The sequence below is a fragment of the Silene latifolia genome, chromosome 9 (genome assembly GCF_048544455.1).
Source record: "Silene latifolia isolate original U9 population chromosome 9, ASM4854445v1, whole genome shotgun sequence".
Lineage (NCBI taxonomy): Eukaryota > Viridiplantae > Streptophyta > Magnoliopsida > Caryophyllales > Caryophyllaceae > Silene > Silene latifolia.
Genome location: NC_133534.1, coordinates 158,515,775 through 158,523,610, shown reverse-complemented (window position 1 = coordinate 158,523,610; position 7,836 = coordinate 158,515,775).

The following is a 7,836-nucleotide window of genomic DNA, read 5'->3' as shown; positions in this document are numbered from 1 at the left end:
ATTCTTAGAGAAGGAATTTCTCGAGAATGCAAAGAGTGATAGAACCTTCGACCTGTCGGAGATTCCAGAACCAAATACCGAGCAACTATTGGAGGAACCAATTCCTACAACCCCGGCTGCGGTCAATATTCCTGAGGAACCTAGGAGGTCGGGAAGAGTCTCTATTCCTCCGGACAGATACATCGGTATGGTCGAGGAACATGACATAGATGACGTTCTACTCTTAACGAGTAGTGAACCCGCAACCTATAAAGGTGCCATGACCGATTCGACTCAAAGCTATGGCTTGAGGCCATGCAATCCGAGATGGACTCCATGTATGAGAACAACGTGTGGGATCTTGTTGACTTACCTGCTAAGGTTCGTCCCCTTCAATGCAAATGGCTTTACAAGATAAAGCATTCTGTGGAAGGTCAACAAGATATCTACAAAGCACGACTAGTTGCTAAAGGTTTCACCCAAGTGCCAGGTTTGCACTACGATGAGATTTTTGCACCCGTAGTTATCTTTGCGTTCCATTCGGATTATCTTAGCGATCGCCGCTTTTCATGACTATGAAATTTGGCAAATGGATGTGAAAACCGCCTTCTTAAACGGTTTTTGGAGGAAGAGTTGTACATGGTACAACCCGAAGGTTTCATCGATCCAGGACATCCTAAGAAAGTGTGCAAGCTTAAGCGTTCCATTTATGGACTTAAGCAAGCATCAAGGAGTTGGAATCATCGCTTCGACCAAGTGATAAAAGACAATGGATTTACTCGATCGGTCGAGGAACCATGTCTATATATCAAGTCGAGTGGGAGCAAGATTGTCTTCCTAATATTGTATGTTGACGACATACTCCAGATTGGGAATGACATACCTCTCTTAACTTCGGTGAAAGTATGGTTGAAGAACCATTTCCGGATGAAAGATCTGGGTGAGGCACAAAGAATTCTTGGCATCCGTATCTATCGAGATAGATCACGACGGATGTTATCTCTCGATCGGGAGTCTTACATAGACAAAGTCCTAGAGAGATTCAGCATGACTAACTCCAAGAAGGGGTTCCTTCCCATGTCCCCAGGGGTGCATTTGAGCAAGTCTCGGGCACCGAGACACCGGAAGAGAAAGAGCGCATGACACGGATTCCTTATGCTTCGGCAATAGGATCAATCATGTATGCCATGATATGCACACGTCCGGACGTGGCATATGCATTGAGTATGACAAGTCGATTCCAACAAAGAACCAGGTGAACCACATTGGTTGGCGTCAAGAACATTCTTAAGTACCTACGGAGGACTAAAGATTGGGCATTGACTTATGGAGGCTCTCAAAAGCTATGCGCAACCGATTCGCAGATGCTAGCTTCCAAACGGATCGAGATGACTCGAAATCTCGGTCTGGATTCGTTTTTACTCTTAATGGCGCTGCGATCACTGGAAGAGTTCAAACAAACAAGTTAAAGCAGATTCTACGACCGAGTCCGAGTACTATGCCGCGTCCGAAGCAACAAAGGAAGCGATATGGATGCGTCAATTCTTACATGGACTATCTGTAGTGCCTAGTTCGAATGACCCGATCACCATCTATTGCGACAATAGTGGTGCCATCTTCCAAGCTAAGGAGCCTAAATCTAGCAACAAGTCTAGACATGTACAACGGAAAGCTCATCTAATCCGGGATTACGTGGAGCAAAAGATAGTAGTGATAGAAAAGATTGCTACAGATGATAACATAGCAGATCCTCTCACTAAAGCATTACGACAAGATAAGCATGAAGGGCACGTAAATTCCATGGGAATCAAACGTGTTCCTGAGTTGTAGTACTCTTTTATGGATCAGATTCATTCTCCTTTGTACTCTATACGACATCATCGTTTTGATATTTTATATATATTTTGTTTTTCATGTGGAATTGTACGACAATTTTGAACACCACAAAGTGAATTGAACAAACATTATATCTTGTTAGTCCTTAATTGCCCACATGAGCTGATAACTCTGGCAATTATTTCGTGACGTTGGTTGATGGTGGGTTCAACGAGCCATAAGTCAACAAGGTTGGTGACCAATCACAGAGGCGATTTATACGGATATTTCGTAGGACACAATTGTGACATCGACGTGGAGTCCTAAATGTTTTATAACATTCGTTGCCGGGTCGTGGATAGGACTTCCATGGTGATCCTAAGAGTCGATTCTTTGACTATCGATTGTCTCTTGAGACTACGGCAGATTTTGGGTGACTTTGGTTTCTTTCTCACGGTCATCCTAACGGGGGCCAAGTAGATTTTTTTCGGGTCATTTCATGTTTGTGCTTAGATCGGAAGGAGTCGAGTTGAAGGAAATATTCAGCCTTTATCGGGTACTCGATATTTCTCAGGGCCACTCGAGGAGTCAGAATCGAAATGCATGGCCATGCTCGGATACGGATTCGTTTTATCGGTTAAGTTACTCTCTAGTCGGGGAAACCACTCTAGATACAGATCGATTGTAAAATACGACCTTTGTGGATCCAGATCGGCAAATTGTTTTACATTGAGTGGGAGAGATTTTAAATGAATATGAGAATCGGTTATCGCACCTACACTTGTTCGGACAAGTGGGAGTTTGTTGGGGCTTGTGTCCTCCAGCTAGTGCGGATAACGTCATTGCACATACACTTGTACGGACAAGTGGGAGCTTGTTGGGGTTGGTGTCCTTAACTTGATTAGTGCAAGGACTTATAAACCTCTAAAAGGATCAAAGGGCATACTTTGGTATTATTATCCGTTGATCCACGTTTATCAATAACGGTTGGCTTGCTAGATAAGTTTGACGTTATTGTCATACGGATGGCGGTGATCAACTGGTCCCTAAAAGTCACACCTATAGGATACGTTCGAGAGATGTGACGGTATGAAAATACCGTCATGTAGATGCCAAAATTGACTAACCAGTTAGTCGAGTAATTTGACTAAGTAATTAGTCAAATATGTGATGTTGAGATATTATATTTAATACGGATTAAATATCATGGGCTAAGGCGAATTAACAAGTTAATTCGTAAAATTAAATATACGTGATTTATATTTAATTAAATGTATATTAAAAATAATTATACAATCTTTGTTTTTGTCGGACACGTATTAATATTTCAGCTAACCCGTATAATTAGCTGATGCCTTAATTTCCGATAACCGATAATGATTTATAATATAAACCGCGTCATATACATTTTAAGCGAGACGGGTCGGATCATCGGATCACTAGTCAAATGAGGAGAAAGTGGAAAGCCCACTCCCTCCTCTCTTGACCCGCGGACCGAGGCAACAAAAGGAGAGGCTCCCTCTCCTTTTGACCTAGCGATTTTGATTTTACAGAAAAACTAGGGTTTTGGAGATAGCTTCTCTCTGAAACCTGAGATCTCTCATCTCGACAAAACTCACATCAGTTCTCCCTATATTGCAAGGCAATCGGAGAACACTGTTCTAGCACAAGGGCATATCTCGGACAAAGTCTTGGGTGCAACGATTAGGAGGGAATCTGCTTAGATTTCTGATCTTTACGCCGCAATTAAAAGGACCCGAGGTTGATTTCTATACACTTATCGTTTCTATTGTTTTATCGCTTTATGACTATAAATTGCATGTAAATTTTACGTTATAGTCCTGCAATTTAAGGGGTAGTATACGGATATTAACCCACACAACCGTCGAGAAAGGACGCAGCAACTGCTGCGCCTCTTCGAAGGGACGCGGTACCTGCTGCACCTCTTCGTGAGGCTGCCGCAGTTCCTGCGCCTCTTCGTGAGGCTGCCGCAGTTCCTGCTTCCTTTCTTCTTCCTTCGTCCTTTGTCAATTCGTTTGTTTTTATTTGTTTTCGTTTGTTCTTCGATTCCTTGATATAATAGCATAATAATTTAACATGTAACATATTGTTCATCGTCATTGATACTTGCATTTTGTATAGTCTTTTTAGCCTATTTCAACACGTATTTTCATGCATTTTTATACTGTTTTTAGAGTATTTTGCCCCGAATTGGCTACTTTGGTTTGTTTTGTCCGTTTTGTAGAAATGAACACGAAAGTAGTGGAATCGTACCCTTTTTCGTCCTTTTTGCATGCATTTAGAGGAGACGGGATATTCCTGAGTGAGATACTGCGTTGGGAAGCGTCAAGGCACGGTTTACGAGGCAGTCGGGCATGGACTTGAGCTGATTTGAAGACAGAACACTCGATCGAGCATTTTTACCACTCGATCGCGTGGTTTTTACGTCCCTTGTTGGTCGATCGAGTAGTTTTCTACTCGATCCAGAAGTTGCTGAAAAGAGAGTTACTCGATCGAGTAACTATCTACTCGACCGAGTAGATTTTGCTGAGGTTTGCTCGATCGAGTGGTTTTATTCCACTCGATCGAGTGGTTTCTACTATTATGGGCTTTAATTAGCCCGTGATTTGTTTTATTTCGCAAAACTTAGTTATTTTCTATTTAAGTAAGCTTTAACTAGGTCATTAGCATCATCTTTTATCTAAATCAGTTTTACACAGAGAACTTTATTACGTTGCTTTTCCCTTTCACCGTAACCTTGTTCTCCGATTTACTTTGCTCGGATTTTGTGTTCTTTACGCCGGATTCGCACGATTGTAATTCCTTTCTCTTCTCTTAATAATAATTAATCGTTTGGTTACTTTAATTTCTTGTTTACCTCATTTATTTCCTTTGCCCTAATTTACTCTTTATGCAATTTGATTATAGTTTTAATATGTTGAATGCTGGTAATTTATCTGTTGTTAGTTTTGATAGTTTAATTAGCGACATGAGTAGCTAAACCCCTTTCATGTTGGGATTAGGGGATCTGCGGTAGGAATGTGACGATGTAGTAAATGAAATAGATGAATTAATTGTGAGATCCTGTCACCATAGCAATTTAATTGTATTTATCGACCTAGTTGAGTGCACGTGTAACACCCCCATACTCCAAGTGCCTTACCAGGACCACTCAGGTATGAAGGTATTACCATCTCGGTTACCCGAGGCAATGATAATCAAATAAACAATAAAGAAACAACGTTTAAATAGAAATACTTAGTTAAAGGTTACAATCTCGAAACCAAAACCAAAAGTATAATACATGATCTCAAATCGATCATTTTTTCGTTTCTAATCGAAATGTAAAGAAACTACTAAGCTACAAAGCGGAAGACTTCTATCATCATATCGTGGCAATCCCAACTATCCCAAAGACTCATCTCATACTGCTCAATATCTCGCTCACCATCCCCGAATGGATCACCGCAGTTTACAAAACAACAACCGGGTCGAGTACTAATCACACAACTCAATATATATCAACAATAAGATAAGCAGATGACTTAATCTGTCACACACACACTGATCACGCCAATTCCAATCATCTCAATCACTGAATGTCCACTGGACCAGCCCTGCCAGTGGGGGACCGCAGCCGTACCCACCAAATCCCCGCTCCTCATAATGAGCGATAACCCTATCCATTAATGTGCACATCCCTTCTGTGGCGGGTTCCACAGAAGGCGAAACTAAGGCGTGAAGCCACTCCCGCAAGTGACCTCACTCAGCCGAGGACACGCCTCGAGAACCAGAGACCACAATCACAATCACAATCACAACCGTCACAATACAATTACTATATCAAACAATCAATCTCAACACATCAACAATCATCCCATTATGGGACTAATACGAGTAGGAAATCCTACCTGGAAAGCACACTATCAGACGGTCTATACTGCTGTATCAAAAAGCTTCCTCTACAAAACCTCCTCCTATCATACAACATGCAAATGCTACCAAATCACATACTACTCAAAACCCCCAAATCCCTATATTAGGGTTTAACCAAAACAAAGGAAAGACAACAAAAAGGGTACATAGATCTTACCCTCGACGCAAGGATCTCAACGGTATAACCATCGATGAGAACCGACCTTCCAAACTCCGGGATTTGCTAACGATGCGATTAGGATTAAGAACGTACTTGCTTTCTCTCTTTAACAGTAAATTAGGTTTTGCAAAAGTGTTTAGAATAGTGACGAGGAAGGTTATATATCTTAATCGCATAATTAACAAAACCCGAAAAAAAACTCCTCAAACCGGCTACTCGATCGAGTACCCAAGGTACTCGATCGAGTACCCCCTTACTCGATCGAGTATCCTAGTTACTCGATCGAGTACCCATCATGTCAGAAACTTTTCTAAAACGCAACTTACCCTTACTCGACAGAGTAAGGCCTACTCGATAGAGTACCCGAAGACTCATAAATACGGAGTATTATAGTCTTCCCTCCTTAAAAAGAACTTCGTCCCCGAAGTTCAAACCACTACTAAACAAAGGTACTCCCCCAACGCTTCCGACTCACTACCAAAATAAAACTCAACATAAAACATGGTACTAACCCAACTCATCCCGACAAACATACCGACACAACATACAAAAAGGGTATAAAACTCTTAAAAACTCTTTGCGATCATCTCCTACCCCCCTAAAAAAACAAGGTTACGTCCCTGTAACCATACATACCTGATCAAATAGAAAAGGGTATCGCTCTTTCATAACTTCCTCTGGTTCCCATGTAGCTTCCTCAGTCTCGTGGTTAGACCAAAGGATCTTAAGCAAAACTGTCTCACCACTCCTAGTCTTCCTAACCTTTCGGTCAAGAATTTGCTTAGGCACCTCAAGATATGATAAGGACTCATCTAGCTCTAAGTTCTATGCCTCTAACACATGTGACGGATCACTCACATACTTTCGCAGCTGCGATACATGAAACACGTTATGCACTCTCTCTAATGCCGCTGGTAAAGCCAGACGATATGCAACTTCCCCAACTCGCTCTAAGATCTCATAAGGCCCGATAAACTTCTGACTTAGCTTGCCTTTCTTCCCAAATCTCATAACCCCACGCATAGGAGACACTTTCAAAAGAACCTTGTCCCCCACTTGAAACTCTATGTCCCTGTGATGTAGATCTGCATAACTCTTTTGCCTATCCTGAGCTGCTCTCATCCATTCCCTGATCATCTTAATCTGTTTCACCATCTCATGCACCATCTCTGGTCCTAAAACCACTGCTTCAGCACTATCGTCCCAACAAATTGGACTCCTACATCTCCTCCCATACAAAGCCTCAAACGGTGCCATACCAATACTAGTGTGATAGTTGTTATTGTAAGAAAATTCTATCAAGTCCAACCTCTGTTCCCAGCTACCACCAAAATCCATCACACAAGCTCGCAACATATCCTCAAGAGTGTTGATTGTTCTCTCAGACTGCCTATCTGTTGCAGGATGGAATGCTGTACTCATCTTCAAAGTTGTTCCCAACGATTCCTGCAACTCTTTCCAAAACCTTGATATAAACCTCGCATCTCTGTCAGACACTATGTCCTTAGGGACTCCATGTAACTTAAGCACGTTCTTTCGATAAGCCATAGCCAATTGTGCTTTAGTCCATGTATCTTTCATTGGAACAAAGTGAGCTGACTTGGTCATTCGATCCACTATTACCCAAATCATGTTGTTACCTTGTTGACTCTTTGGCAAACCCACGATAAAATCCATGGAAATGGATTCCCACTTCCACTCAGGTACCGTTAAAGACTGAATCTTACCTTGTGGTCATCGTTGTTCCCCTTTAACTCTCTGCCATGTCAAATAACGGGACACAAACTCAGCTGTCTCTTTCTTCATCCCAGGCCACCAAAACGTTTTCTTCAAATCCTTATACAACTTATCTCCACCTGGATGAACTGAATATGGTGTGCAATGTGCCTCTGTCATGATAGTCTTTTTCAAATCCGCATCATTAGGAACACACCACCTACCGTCAA